Source organism: Triticum aestivum, chromosome 6A, assembly GCF_018294505.1.
Source record: "Triticum aestivum cultivar Chinese Spring chromosome 6A, IWGSC CS RefSeq v2.1, whole genome shotgun sequence".
NCBI classification, from domain to species: Eukaryota; Viridiplantae; Streptophyta; class Magnoliopsida; order Poales; family Poaceae; genus Triticum; species Triticum aestivum.
In genome coordinates, this window is record NC_057809.1 from 385,881,730 (window position 1) to 385,897,193 (window position 15,464).

The following is a 15,464-nucleotide window of genomic DNA, read 5'->3' on the forward strand; positions in this document are numbered from 1 at the left end:
TCTGGCTCGAGACTCGAGACCAAGCGCACTTGCTGGTAACACATGTGATTTAAAAACGATGTGAATATACATAGATGTACTCAAATCTTTTTTAGAAAAGGAAGATAACCCCGGATGTACTCATGTACATTGCATCCATAGAAATGAAGTAGGACCTACAAAATTACATTATTTTTATCCTAATACTTAAATGTACTATTTTTTCCCAAGGGTTAACTGTACTACCTTGACAGCTAGTGGAATACCCGTGTGTTATTACAAGCTGTAATGCATATCTATAAATACGGTATGCTTCCTAATTTTAAGGCCTCATAATCAATTGAGGTCTCAAATTTGAGATTGGGTATCTGATTTTGACCGGGTCAAGAATACTCACTATGCTTCTACAAATACACCATGCTCACTAATCCTATGCTCCTTAAGTTTTAATGCCTCATCATCAATTGAAGTCTTCAATTTAGAATTGGATCATCCGATTTGACCCGATCAACAATTTTTTTAGAAGCTCTTTCATTTAATGTTTTGAAGTCACCATGCTCTTTAAATTTGGAGTTTCCATTCGATTGAGGTATTCAGAACTTGGTCGATAATTTTGACCGAGTCAACAACTTTTCCAAATCAATCGGCGGCAATCGGCATATACAAACATATCAAACCTGTGCACCCTCTCATCAAAAGAAAGAAAGAAAAGAAGCGTCAACATGTGATATTACAACACAAATATAGTATATGCAGACACAGGCGTAGAAAATCTTCCAACACAAGTATGGGTTGATTAGCAGATAACATATAATTATCCCTCAAAAGGCCCACTAAAACACCGCATTATAAATAAAAGAAAAACACACTCCATGATCTTCCCAACTCACCAACAAAAAACTCCTTCTGTTCCAAATATAAGGTGTGTTTGTTCTTTTTTAAGTCAAATTTCTTTAATTTGGACCGACTTCAGAGCCAAACATATTGGCATCCACGATACTAAATGAATAAAATATGAAAAATAATCTTATGATGAATCTAATGATCGAGTGGAAGCCGCTGCCAATGTCCATGTGAGCCAAGTCGTTAACGCAGTAGTACAGACGCTCTACAGCCCCGGCATGGTTGCTGCCTTAAAGCTGACTGCCATGGGCATCATGGAGCGAGGCGTCGAGCTTTGCGATGCATCGCTGCCTAGGCACAAATGTCCTGGACATCGTGTGTGGAACATGAGTCGACTCTGCTTCGCCCACAAGCTTCTCTCCAAGCCGCGCATCTTCATCCTGCTTGGCATCCTCCTCCGCTGCCGCTTCATCGGCCTCCCGTGTCGGCCCTCGCTGGCCACCTTTGTGCACCTCTATTCGGCCCTCCGCCGCCTTTTCTAGGCCCGATCTCCCGCCGCCCTCTCGTCCTCGCTCTCCACCCTAGCCCTTACGCTCTGCAGCCCTGCGTGGGACAGGGAAAAGCTTGTGCATTGCCCCGGAAAAAAAGTAGTGATTAAAAGTTTGTTTTAATTTAGATAATGTGTGTCGTGTATGACTACATGTTGTGTTTCCGTACATATATAATGACAAACTGACTTTCTGTCCTTCTCCTCATTCTAGGAAATTATTTGTCTCGTTAAGTACCATCTCTTTACAAGAAAACAAAGTGATATCATTATTCCACGAAAATCTAATTCGGTGCCCGGGTCCAGATGAACCCAGTTAACAGTAACTCCATGAAAAATAGAAAAAAATCAAAAAAAATCGAAGTTTTTTTGCTTGTAAGATGTTCGAGTGCAGGATGTGCGTGCAAACATAACTTCCATTTGAACATCTGTGGAGCTCGTGGCAAAAATGAGAAAACCGGCCAAAACAGTGCATGAACAGTAACCTTACTCACATAGCCGAATTTTGTTTTTTTGTCCCGTGCTCCTCTAGTGTCAAAACTCCACCAAATTCTGCACGAACATCACGCACATAAGTACCTTGCTTGCAAAAAAAAAAAACAGAACCTTTTTATTTCTTTTCTATTTTTTTGTGTTTTTTCGATTTTGCACACTCTTCTTCCTCTACACCTTTATTCTAGTCACCATCTCTCGGACCTCTTTCAAAATCTTACGTCTCTACAAATTATGTTTTTTTTATTCTAGCCAACTCTCAGCCCTTGATTCAAAACCTTATACCTCTACAAATTATGTTTTTTAATCATTATGAAAAGTTATTTTGATGTCCCTTTTTTGACGATGAGTCAATTGAATATTTGGGGCCAGTAATTAGGTCCCCAGTCGGCGAGCTCATGGCCGCCGCCTGCACCCCATCTTACTCAAGGACATCACATCATTGATTGAAACCGGATTTTGCTTCTCTGAATGAATGATTCTCTTGTAACATCTACTCTTGCATAACCACAAAAGGTATTCTTGAAACTTGAGACAACTGAGTGACCGATGCATGATTGAACATTCAGATCCTTGTTCTTCAAGGCATATGTAAAATCCTGGTCACAACCATACATATGTTACATTAGTTCGCTGTCCTATCCACGATGACATGACAGTAGTTTAGAAACTCTCCTAGTACTCCAAATACCGGCAATTAAAGCTCTAAATTTACAGCATCTGCAGCAGGCAATCAAATTTATGCACCAAGTACATTTAGTAGAAGCAACCGACTATCAAGAGTTCTTATGCTCACACAAGTGACAAGTGTGACTAAGTTTGTAAGAAGGTTTGGATTCAGAACCTAAAAAGGGTACCGTTCTATCACTACTTCAGTTGCTCTCTGATCTCAGTAGTAAACATGAAGATCATCTCTGTTCGTGTCTGCCTCAAGGACAGGGTGCGCTTAGATCCGATAACGCCAAGGAACAAACAATGCGACGGGATCAGGTCAAGGACAGTGGCAATGAATGACCTATAAAGTAACAGAAGTAGCAAAGCATGTCAAGATAATTCAAGCTATCCTTGAACATAAGCATAAACAAGAACATGTATACTGAAATGGAGGGAGTATGTTACATCTGTGCACTTCAGAAATGGTCAAAACTTAATTAATTAGGTATGATGTAACATTACCTTTCAGCCATACGGCTGAAAAATGGTTTTCACATCTTCAAACACCTCAGGGATTGGTTTTGCAACATTGATCTAGTTAAACAGTGGATTGGTGTAACACCCCAGATGTAACTTTCCATATTTGTAACTCCGACTCTTGCCATTTTCTGCTATGTGATATGATATTTCTTTCGTGGTTGGGTTTTGCATCTCGTTTTGCATTTTGTTCATGTCATACATTCCATCTCATGTCATTATGTGCATCTCATTTGCATTCGCGTTCGTCTCATGCATCCGGTCATTTTCCCCGTTGTCCGTTTCGCAATCCGACGCTCTCTCGTGCACCCCTCTAATCTTGTTTCGTGAGCAGGAGAACAATGTTCTCGAAATGGGTCGAGATTTGTCGAGTGGCTTTGGTACACCACCGGTAGGCCGCCTGTCAAATTTCGTTCCATTTGAAGGTCGTTTGAAGCCCCAACGGTTAACCGGGTAACCGTAAAAGCCTCTATCTTGTTGCAGCCCAACACCCCTCCAAAACAGCCCACTAGCCCATCTAAACCTCCTCCATGCTCTTTATCGTTGGATTACGATCGTGTGGGCGAAAACCGCACCTCATTTGGACTCTCCTAGCTCGCTCTACCTATATATATATGCATCTCCCCCAAAATCTCGGGTCCAAATCCTAGCAAATCGCCCACTCCGCCGCTGGACACGTCCGGATCCCACCGGACGAGTCGCCGCCGCCGCCCACAGCCAGCGGCGTGCTGCCACATGGCACTCGCGCGCCCACCACCGCCGAAGCCCGCCGGGCCCGCGGGAGGCCCTCCGGCCCAAGCCGCCCCGCGTCGCCCCCGCGCTCCGCCGCCTCGCCCGGCCCGCGCTGCTCCGCCGCGCGCCGCCGCCGCTCGCCGGCTCCGCCGCCTCGCCGCACGCGCTGCCGCCACCGCCCCGTGCCCGCAGCTCGCCGGAAGCCGTCGCCGTCCCGACCGGACACCTCGCTGATGCCTTCTCCGACGAGCTTCCCCGCCGCCGACCACCGTCTCCTTCCACTCCAGCCACTTCTCCGGTGAAGATCCCGGCGAACCTCGTCATCCGCGCAAACCCTAGATCTGGATCTCGGATGGTATATTTCTCTAAGTCCCGGAGATCCCTAACATTTTATGCCTCCTTCATCATGTCGTATCTCCATGAACGTAGCTCCGAATCATGCATATGATATATCGAAATGTTCGTCTCATGATTCTCTTCATGTTAGAGTCATTTGCATGCATGTTACTGTCCATATTGATGCCATTATCATCATTGCAAAAGTGCTATAAAATGTTGTCTGCTGGATCTTAGCAGAACTTGATGATTTGTCATTTTCGTTGCATTTTGTGTGTGCATCCTATGAGCATGATGTCTAAATGTTTCATGATCTCCATAATGCCATCTTTAAAGGGGTGCAAGTCTTGTATTTTTGTGATCTATGTGGTTACTAGCACAGGCATGCAAAATAGGCTTCATAATGTTGCTGATTTCAGACACTTAGTGATTTTGCTAAGTCCTTTTCTTGCTACATTTTGATGCCATGTAAACTTGTTGCTACCATGAGATCCATGAATATTTTGAGATAGTTCGGTAAGCATGTTTTCTAGATGTGGTATTGATATATCCATTCATGCTTCTGGTTGAAATTATGGAGTACTCTAGCATGTCATTGCCTTGCTCTACTTTTGCTAAATATTATTTCTGACAGATTGTTAATATGATAATCCATATTTCCATGTGTTTTGCTAGTGATGCATGTACCCAATGAACTTGCTCTTGCCATGTTTAGTTACTTAAATATGTCTACTTAATGTTGGTTACCTTTCTATACCATGAAATGCTTTGTAGTGAGTGGCATGAGCTTGCAAAGTGGCTATCATGAATCTTTTTCTACCATGTCTTGTTTTTCTTTTAAGTCTGAAACTGTTAATATAACTTGCCATGTTTGCATGGGTGCCACATCATTTTCCATGCCTCTTTGGTTAAAGTTTAGTAAGGGAGTTTTGTTCTATGTGTTTAGCACTAGCATGCCATGCCTTTGTTTGCCATGATATGTTCCTGTAGAATGTTGTTTGCTAGCTCTAAACATTGCTATATGCTGCTGTTTTGTCATGCTTAGTATTTTCTCTAAGTCTGTGAAGCTGATATCTTTTGCATTTTTGCCATGCTATTTTGAGCTTGTTCTAGTGGGAACTAGTAGGAGCTCAGTGTTCATGATTTGTAGATCTTCATGTGTATTTTATGCTCATATGCTTTGTTTCTATGTTGGAGTGTTGTAGCATAGTTTCTTGTTGCATTCTAAGTGCTATCAAGCTATTAATCGTAGATTTGCATCATTCTTGTTTTGCTTGTCATTTGCAAACCGTGCATCCGTTTGAAGGAAATATGCCCTAGAGGCAATAATAAAGTTGTTATTTATATTTCCTTATATCATGATAAATGTTCATTATTCATGCAAGAATTGTACTAACCAGAAACTTAGTACATGTGTGAATACATAAACAAACAGAGTGTAACTAGTATGCCTCTACTTGACTAGCTTGTTAATCAAAGATGGTTAAGTTTCCTAGCCATGGACAAAAAGTTGTCATTTGATAAACGGGATCACATCATTAGAGAATGATGTGATTGACTTGACCCATCCGTTAGCTTAGCACGATGATCGTTTAGTTTACTACTATTGCTTTCTTCATAACTTATACATGTCCCTATGACTATGAGATTATACAACTCATGAATACTGGAGGAACACTTACTGTGCTATCAAACATCACAACATAACTGGGTGACTATAAAGATGCTCTACATGTGTCTCCGATGGTGTTTGTTGAGTTGGCATAGATCGAGATTAGGATTTATCACTCTGTGTATCAGAGAGGTATCTTTAGGGCCCCTCTCGGTAATGCACATCACTATAAGCCTTGCAAGCAATGTGACTAATTGGTTAGTTACGGGATGTTGCATTACAGAACGAGTAAAGAGACTTGCCGGTAACGAGATTGAACTAGGTATTGAGATACCGACGATCGAATCTCGGGCAAGTAACATACCGATGACAAAGGGAACAACGTATGTTGTTATGTGGTTTGACCGATAAAGATCTTCATAGAATATGTAGGAACCAATATGAGCATCCAGGTTCCGCTATTGGTTATTGACCAGAGATGAGTCTCGGTCATGTCTACCTAGTTCTCGAACCCATAGGGTCAGCACGCTTAACGTTCGGTGACGATCGGTATTATGAGTTTAGGTGTTTTGATGTACCGAAGGTTGTTCGGAGTCCCAGATGTGACCACGGGCATGGCGAGGAGTCTCGAAATGGTCGAGATATACAGATCGATATATTGGAAGCCTATGTTTGAACATCGTAATGGTTCCGGGTGAGTTTGGGAATATATCGGAGTACCGGGAGGTTACCGGAACCCCCCGGGAAGTATATGTGCCTTATTGGGCCATAGTGGGAGAGAGGAGAAGGGAGCCTAGGAGGGGGCGCCCCCCAAGCCCAATCCGAATTGGGTGGGGGCCCGGCCCCCCTTTCCTTTCCCCCTCTCTCCCCTTCCTTCCTCTCCTAATCCAACTAGGGAAGGGGGGATCCTACTCCCGGTGGGAGTAGGACTCCCTTGGGTGCGCCATAGAGGGTCGGCCCCTCCCCTCCTCCACTCCTTTATATACGGGGGAGGGGGCACCCCATAGACACACAAGTTGACAATTGTCTTAGCCATGTGCGATGCCCCCTCCACCATAATCCACCTCGGTCATATCGTTGAAGTGCTTAGGCAAAGCCCTGTTCTGATAGCTTCATCATCACCGTCATTAGGCCGTCATGCTGACGAAACTCTCCCTCGACATTCAACTGGATCTAGAGTTCGCGGGACGTCTCCGAGCCGAACATCTGCAGATCGCGGAGGTGTCGTACCTTCGATGCTAGGGTCGGTCGGATCGTGAAGACATTCGACTACATCAACTGCGTTGTCATAACGCTTCCGCTTACAGTCTACGAGAGTACATGGACAACTCTTCCCTTCTCGTTGATATGCATCACCATGATAGATCTGCGTGTGCGTAGGATTTTTTTTGAAATTACCGCGTTACCCAACAGTGGCATCCGAGCCAGGTCTATGCGTAGATGTTATATGCACGAGTAGAACACAAAGGAGTTGTGGGCGTGGGTATATACATATTGCTTGCCGTCACTAGTTGATTCTTGATTCATCGGTATTGTTGGATGAAGCGGCTCAGACCGCCATTACGTGTACGCTTACGCGAGACTGGTTCTACCGACGTGCTTCGCACACAGGTGGCTGGTGGGTGTCATTTTCTCCAACTTTAGTTGAACTGGATTCAATGAACGTGGTTCTTTCTGAAGATCAAAAAGCAATCACTATACCACATTGTGGTTTTTGATGCGTAGGTAAGAACAATTCTTGCTCAGCCCGTAGCAGCCACGTAAAACTTGCAACAATAAAGTAGAGGACGTCTAATTTGTTTTTGTAGGGCATGTTGTGATGTGATATGGTCAAGACATGATGCTAAATTTTATTGTATGAGATGATCATGTTTTGTAACAAAGTTAACGGCAACTGGCAGGAGCCATATGGTTGTTGCTTTATTGTATGAAATGCAATCACCATGTAATTGCTTTACTTTATCACTAAGCGGCAGCGATAGTCGTAGAAGCAATAGTTGGTGAGACGACAACGATGCTCCGATGGAGATCAAGGTGTCAAGCCGGTGATGATGGTGATCATGACGGTGCTTTGGAGATGGAGATCAAAGGCACAAGATGATGATGGCCATATCATATCACTTATATTGATTGCATGTGATGTTTATCCTTTATGCATCTTATTTTGCTTAGTCCGGCAGTAACATTATAAGATGATCTCTCACTAAATTTCAAGGTATAAGTGTTCTCCCTGAGTATGCACCGTTGCTATAGTTCGTCGCACTGAGACACCATGTGATGATCGGGTGTGATAAGCTCTACGTTCACATACAACGGGTGCAAGCCAGTTTTGCACACGTGGAGTACTCGGGTTAAACTTGAGAAGCCTAGCATATGCAGATATGGCCTCAGAACACTGAGACCGAAAGGTTGAGCGTGAATCATATAGTAGATATGATCAACATAGTGATGTTCACCATTGAAAACTACTCCATCTCACGTGATGATCAAACATGGTTTAGTTGATATGGATCACGTGATCACTTAGATGATTAGAGAGATGTCTATCTAAGTGGGAGTTCTTAAGTAATTTGATTAATTGAACTTTAATTTATCATGAACTTAGTACCTGATAGTATTTTGCATGTCTATGTTGTTGTAGATAGATGGCCCGTGCTGTTGTCCCGTTGAATTTTAATGCGTTCCTAGAGAAAGCTAAGTTGAAAGATGATGGTAGAAATTACACGGACTGAGTCCGTAACTTGAGAATTATCCTCATTGCTGCATAGAAGAATTACGTCCTGGAAGCACCGCTAGGTGACAAACCCGCTGCAGGAGCAACGCCAGATGTTGTGAACACCTGGCAGAGCAAAGCTGATGACTACTCGATAGTTCAGTGTGCCATGCTTTATGGCTTAAAACCGAGACTTCAACAATGTTTTGAACGTCATGGAGCATATGAGATGTTCCAGGAGTTGAAGTTGATATTTCAAGCAAATGCCCGGATTGAGAGATATGAAGTCTCCAATAAGTTCTACAACTGCAAAATGGAGGAGAATAGTTCTGTCAGTGAACATATACTCAGAATGTCTGGGTACCACAACCACTTGACTCAACTAGGAGTTAATCTTCCTGATGATAGTGTCATTGACAGAGTTCTTCAATCACTGCCACCAAGCTACAAGAGCTTCGTGATGATCTATAATATGCAAGGGATGGATAAGACGATTCCCGAGCTCTTCGCAATGCTAAAGGCTGCGAAGGTAGAAATCAAGAAGGAACATCAAGTGTTGATGGTCAACAAGACCACCAGTTTCAAGAAAAAGGGTAAAGGGAAGAAGGGGAACTTCAAGAAGAACAACAAGCCAGTTGCTACTCAAGTGAAGAAACCCAAGTCTGGACCTAAGCCTGAGACTGAGTGCTTCTGCTGCAAAGGAACTGGTCACTGGAAGCGGAACTGCCCCAAGTATTTGGCGGAGAAGAAGGATGGCAAAGTGAAAGGTATATTTGATATACATGTTATTGATGTGTACCTTACTAATGCTCGCAGTAGTGCCTGGGTATTTGATACTGGTTCAGTTGCTAATATTTGCAACTCGAAACAGGGGCTACGGATTAAGCGAAGATTGGCTAAGGACGAGGTGACGATGCGTGTTGGAAATGGTTCCAAAGTCGATGTGATCGTGGTCAACACGCTACCTCTACATCTACCTTCGGGATTCGTTTTAGACCTAAATAATTGTTATTTGGTGCCAGTGTTGAGCATGAACATTATATCTGGATCTTGTTTGATGCGAGATGGTTATTCATTTAAATCAGAGAATAATGATTGTTCTATATACATGAATAATATCTTTTATGGTCATGCACCCTTGATGAGTAGTCTGTTTTTACTAAATCTTGATAGTAGTGATACACATATTCATAGTATTGAAGCCAAAAGATATAAGTTTAATAATGATAGTGCAACTTATTTGTGGCACTGCCGTTTAGGTCATATTGGTGTAAAGCACATGAAGAAACTCCATGCTGATGGGCTTTTGGAATCACTTGATGCTTGCGAACCATGCCTCATGGGCAATATGACTAAGACTCCGTTCTCCGGAACAATGGAGCGAGCAACAGACTTGTTGGAAATAATACATACTGATGTATGCGGTCCAATGAGTGTTGATGCTCGCGGTGGGTATCGTTATTTTCTTACCTTCACAGATGATTTGAGCAGATATGGGTATATCTACTTGATGAAACATAAGTCTGAATCATTTGAAAAGTTCAAAGAATTTCAGAGTGAAGTGGAAAATCATTATAACAAGGAAATAAAGTTTCCACGATCTGATCATGGAGGAGAATATTTGAGTTACGAGTTTGGTCTTCATTTGAAACAACGCGGAATAGTTTCGCAACTCACGCCACCTGGAACACCACAGCGTAATGGTGTGTCCGAATGTCGTAATTGTACTTTACTAGATATGGTGTGATCTATGATGTCTCTCACTGATTTACCGCTGTCATTTTGGGGTTATGCTTTAGAGACAGCTGCATTCACGTTAAATAGGGAACCATCAAAATCCTTTGAGACGACACCTTATGAACTGTGGTTTGGCAAGAAACCCAAGTTGTCATTTCTTAAAGCTTGGGGATGCGATGCTTATGTGAAAAAGCTTCAACCTGATAAGCTCGAACCCAAATCGGAGAAATGTGTCTTCATAGGATACCCAAAGGAAACTGTTGGGTACACCTTCTATCACAGATCCGAAGGCAAGATATTCGTTGCTAAGAATGGATCCTTTCTAGAGAAGGAGTTTCTCTCGAAAGAAGTGAGTGGGAGGAAAGTAGAACTTGATGAGGTAACAGTACCTGCTCCCTTATTGGAAAGTAATTCATCACTGAAATCAGTTCTAGTGATTCCTACACCAGTAAGTGAGGAAGCTAATGATGATGATCATGAAACTTCTGATCAAGTTACTACCGAACCTCGTAGGTCAACCAGAGTAAGATCCACACCAGAGTGGTATGGTAATCTTGTCCTGGAAGTCATGTTACTTGACCATGACGAACCTATGAACTATGAGGAAGCGATGATGAGCCCAGATTCCGCAAAATGGCTTGAGGCCATGAAATCTGAGATGTGATCCATGTATGAGAACAAAGTGTGGACTTCGGTTGACTTGCCCGATGATCGGCAAGCCATAGAGAATAAATGGATCTTCAAGAAGAAGACTGACACTGATGGTAATGTTACTGTCTACAAAGCTCGACTTGTTGCAAAAGGTTTTCGACAAGTTCAAGGAGTTGACTATGATGAGACTTTCTCACCCGTAGCGATGCTTAAGTTCGTCCGAATCATGTTAGCAATTGCCGCATTTTATGGTTATGAAATTTGGCAAATGGATGTCAAAACTGCATTCCTTAATGGATATCTTAAAGAAGAGTTGTATATGATGCAACTAGAAGGTTTTGTCGATCCAAAAGGTGCTAACAAAGTGTGCAAGCTCCAGCGATCCATTTATGGACTGGTGCAAGCCTCTTGGAGTTGGAATATACGCTTTGATAGTGTGATCAAAGCATATGGTTTTATACAGACTTTTGGAGAAGCCTGTATTTACAAAAAAGTGAGTGGGAGCTCTATAGCATTTCTGATATTATATGTGGATGGCATATTGCTGATCGGAAATGATACTGAATTTCTGAATAGCATAAAAGGATATATAAGAATTTTTCAATGAAAGACCTCGGTGAAGCTGCTTATATATTGGGCATCAAGATCTATAGAGATAGATCAAGACGCTTAATTGGACTTTCACAAAGCACATACCTTGATAAAGTTTTGAAGAAGTTCAAAATCGGTCAAGCAAAGAAAGGGTTCTTCCTGTGTTACAAGGTGTGAAGTTGAGTCAGACTCAATGCCCGACCACTGCAGAAGATAGAGAGAAAAATGAAAGTCATCGCCTATGCTTCAGCCATAGGTTCTATCATGTGTGCAATGTTGTGTACCAGATCTGATGTGTGCCTTGCTATTAGTTTGGCAGGGAGGTACCAAAGTAATCCAGGAGTGGATCACTCGGCAGCGGTCAAGAACATCCTGAAATACCTAAAAAAGACTAAGGATATGTTTCTCGTTTATGTAGGTGACAAAGAGCTCGTCGTAAACGGTTACGTCGATGCAAGCTTTAACACTGATCCGGATGACTCTAAGTCACAAACCGGATACATATTTTTATTAAATGGTGGAGCTGTCAGTTGGTGCAGTTCCAAGCAGAGAGTCGTGGCGGGATCTATATGTGAAGCGGAGTACATAGCTGCTTCGGAAGCAGCAAATGAAGGAGTCTGGATGAAGGAGTTCATATCCGATCTAGGTGTCATACCTAGTGCATCGGGTCCAATGAAAATCTTTTGTGACAATACTGGTGCAATTGCCTTGGCAAAGGAATCCAGATTTCACAAGAGAACCAATCACATCAAGAGACGCTTCAATTCCATTCGCGATCAAGTCAAGGAGGGATACATAGAGATTTGCAAGATACATACCGGATCTGAATGTTCCAGACCCGTTGACTAAGCCTCTCTCGCGAGCAAAACATGATCAGCACCAAGACTCTATGGGTGTTAGAATCATCACAATGTAATCTAGATTATTGACTCTAGTGCAAGTGGGAGACTAAAGGAAATATGCCCTAGAGGCAATAATAAAGTTGTTATTTATATTTACTTATATCATGATAAATGTTTATTATTCATGCTAGAATTGTACTAACCGGAAACTTAGTACATGATGAAGCTATGTACCTAGGGTAGGGTCATAGGCCCGACCTGGACGCCCTCCCCAAGGTCATCGCCCTGAAGCTAGAAGCATTTGAAGGGTACCATCATCCACTCGATCAGAGGCATTCCACTCGGAAGAATCAATGACACTCGACCGTCACAGAAACCACTCGACGTACAGAAGACCTAAAGCCACTCTACGCAACAATGGTCGGGCGTTTACTCATAGACTTAATTATCATTTATATCACTTAATGCTAGCGTTACCAGTAACTTTCCACTCTTAATGTATATTGAACTCTGTGCAACAGAGGGGAGCTGGGGCCCTGGCGTACTCTATATAAGTCACCCCCTCCTCTGGGACAAGGGTTCGCATCCTTTGTAAACACACACATATACATAATCCAGTCGACCGCCTCTGGGCACCAAGACGTAGGGCTGTTACTTCCTTCGTGAAGGGCCTGAACTCGTAAACTCGTGTGTACAACTACTCCAAAGCTAGGATCTTGCCTCCTCATACCTACCGCCCATTCTACTGTCAGTCTTAGATCCATGACAGTTGGCGCCCACCTTGGGGAAGGTGTCTTAGAAGTTTGTTGGAGAAGTTGCGATTTTTTCGATTCCCATCATCATGGTTTCCGGCGGAGGATTGGCTGAGGGCCGTGAGATCCGTCTTGGTGCGCTCGTCTTCATCGTCGACGGCTCCGCTTGGCTCCACGAGGCTCCACTCGACGTCGACGCGCTCCCCGTCCGCGGGGCAACGCACTTCCGTGTGTGCGTCCACAGCGTCCTTCTTCGACAGCCGTCGACTCGGTATCAGTCGGCTCCTACGGCGTCCTCGCTCCCCGCTGCTCGCCGGCGCAAGCGATCCAGTCGGTCACGGCTCCAGCGGTGGGTGAGGCATGCGCTAGCCCGCCAATCGGCCACCCCACAAATCGCGGCGATCGAGCCCGATGAAACTCTCTACGGCCTGTTCGACTGGCTCCGTCGATACTGCATCCAAGTGCGATAGCAGTGACCCTGCGGCGGAAGTCTTGATGGTCAATGGACCATGCAGTCCTCCTAGCTACACCCGCGACGATGGTGGCGGTGGAGTCGGTGATCCGTCGCGCATCCACAAGGAGTACCGCCCCGAACCCCTCTCTTCACAGCAGAGGGAAGATCCTCGCCGCCGCAATATGGATGCACTTCACACTCCTATCGTTGGAGAAACCCCCGAGGCCCGGGCCTTGGAGGAGGCGCGCCTGGCCAACTTGGCTTAGCGCACTCGACTGGAGAACCTCTAGCGCGCACTCGACGAGCGTGCTCGGCAGCGAATTCCTGAGTCCAATCTATGACAACTTTTTTCGCCTCCGACTCAGGTATACCAAACTCCAATCCAGAATCTCACAGTGGCAACCCGAATAGCAGAGTCAATTCAGCCTTCCCAGTCGGAAGCTGGCCGAGGTTTGATGCAGATCCGGGCTTTACTCCGGGCAGTAGGAGAGCAGAATACATCAGTATCTTAGTCGCGGAATAGGATTCATAGCAGATCTGTGGTGGCAGACACTGTCCAATCTGCTCATAGCCCAAGATCGCCTCCGCGGCGTGAGGGACGTGGGCATCGGCAGGATCAGTACAGGAACCGTGAGCAGTATGATCATCGACTCGACCATGATGACCATCGTCGAGTGCCCAAGCCTCCTCCGAGGAGTGGGTCATACGTGCATCGGCGGCAAGAGGACAGGCGCCCCCATAACGGCGAACGAAGAATTCCAGTCGACCCTAGAGAGCCAGGCTTTGATGCGAGATCTATTCTCGTTCAAGGTCTGGTCGACAGGAACAGGGCACACAGAGAGGGCCATGATAGAGATTATCCGACTGGAAGCAGGGTGCATGTTTCAGGTCCCGAGTGTTTTAGCAGGGCCATCAGAGCAGCAGTGATTCCTCCCAACTTCAGGTTGGCGACTGGAGTCAGCAAGTTCACTGGCGAGTCCAAGCCTGACACTTGGCTTAAGGACTACCAAGTGGCTGTGTAGATCGGTGGCGGCAATGATGAAGTGGCCATGAAGCACCTTCCTTTGATGTTGGAGGGCTTAGCCAGGGCGTGGTTGAATCAGTTAGCACCTGGCAGCATATATAGTTGGGAGGAACTTGCCTGAGTGTTTGTTAGAACCTTTGAAGGTACATGCAAAAGGCCGGCGGGGTTGACAGAGTCACAGTCCTATGTGCAGAAGCCGAATGAAACCTTGAGAGATTATATCCAGAGATGGATCACATTGCACCACACAGTGGAGAATGTGTCGGGTCACCAAGCAGTTTGTGCCTTCAAGGAAGGTGTTAAGTACAGAGAGTTGAACCTAAAGTTCGGTCGGACAGGAGATATGTCCCTGAGTCGAATGATGGAGATTGCCACCAAGTATGCCAATGGTGAAGAGGAAGACCGACTCCGGAGCGGCAAGCACAAAACAGTCGCCCAAGAAATCGGAGGAGGGAATTCCAGTTGGAAACAGAAGCGCAAGGCCGAACCAGCTGCGCCTGGAGAAGCTTTAGTTGTGGCCCAAGGGAAATTCAAGGGGAAGCCCAAAGGGCCCTGGACTCCCAAGAAAGTTAAAGATCAAGATGGGAATGATGTGTTGGATTTACCATGCCACATTCATACCAAAAAAGATGAAGAGGGGAATCTCATTTACCCTAAGCACACCACTCGACAGTGTCGTCTCCTGATCCAGCAGTTCCGAGAGAAACAACCCAAGGAGAAGGAAAAGGAGTCGGACAAGGGTGAGGAAAGGGAAGAAGATGATGATGGTTTTCCCAATGTCAATTCAACTCTGATGATTTTTGCTGATGTTGAGAGCAAAAGTCGATTGAAAGTTATTAACAGAGAGGTGAACATGGTTGCTCCTGCAACACCCACTTATCTGAAATGGTCCCAGACTGCCATCACATTCGACCAGTCGGATCATCCAGCACATATAGCCACCCTTGGGAGGCAAGCGCTGGTAGTCG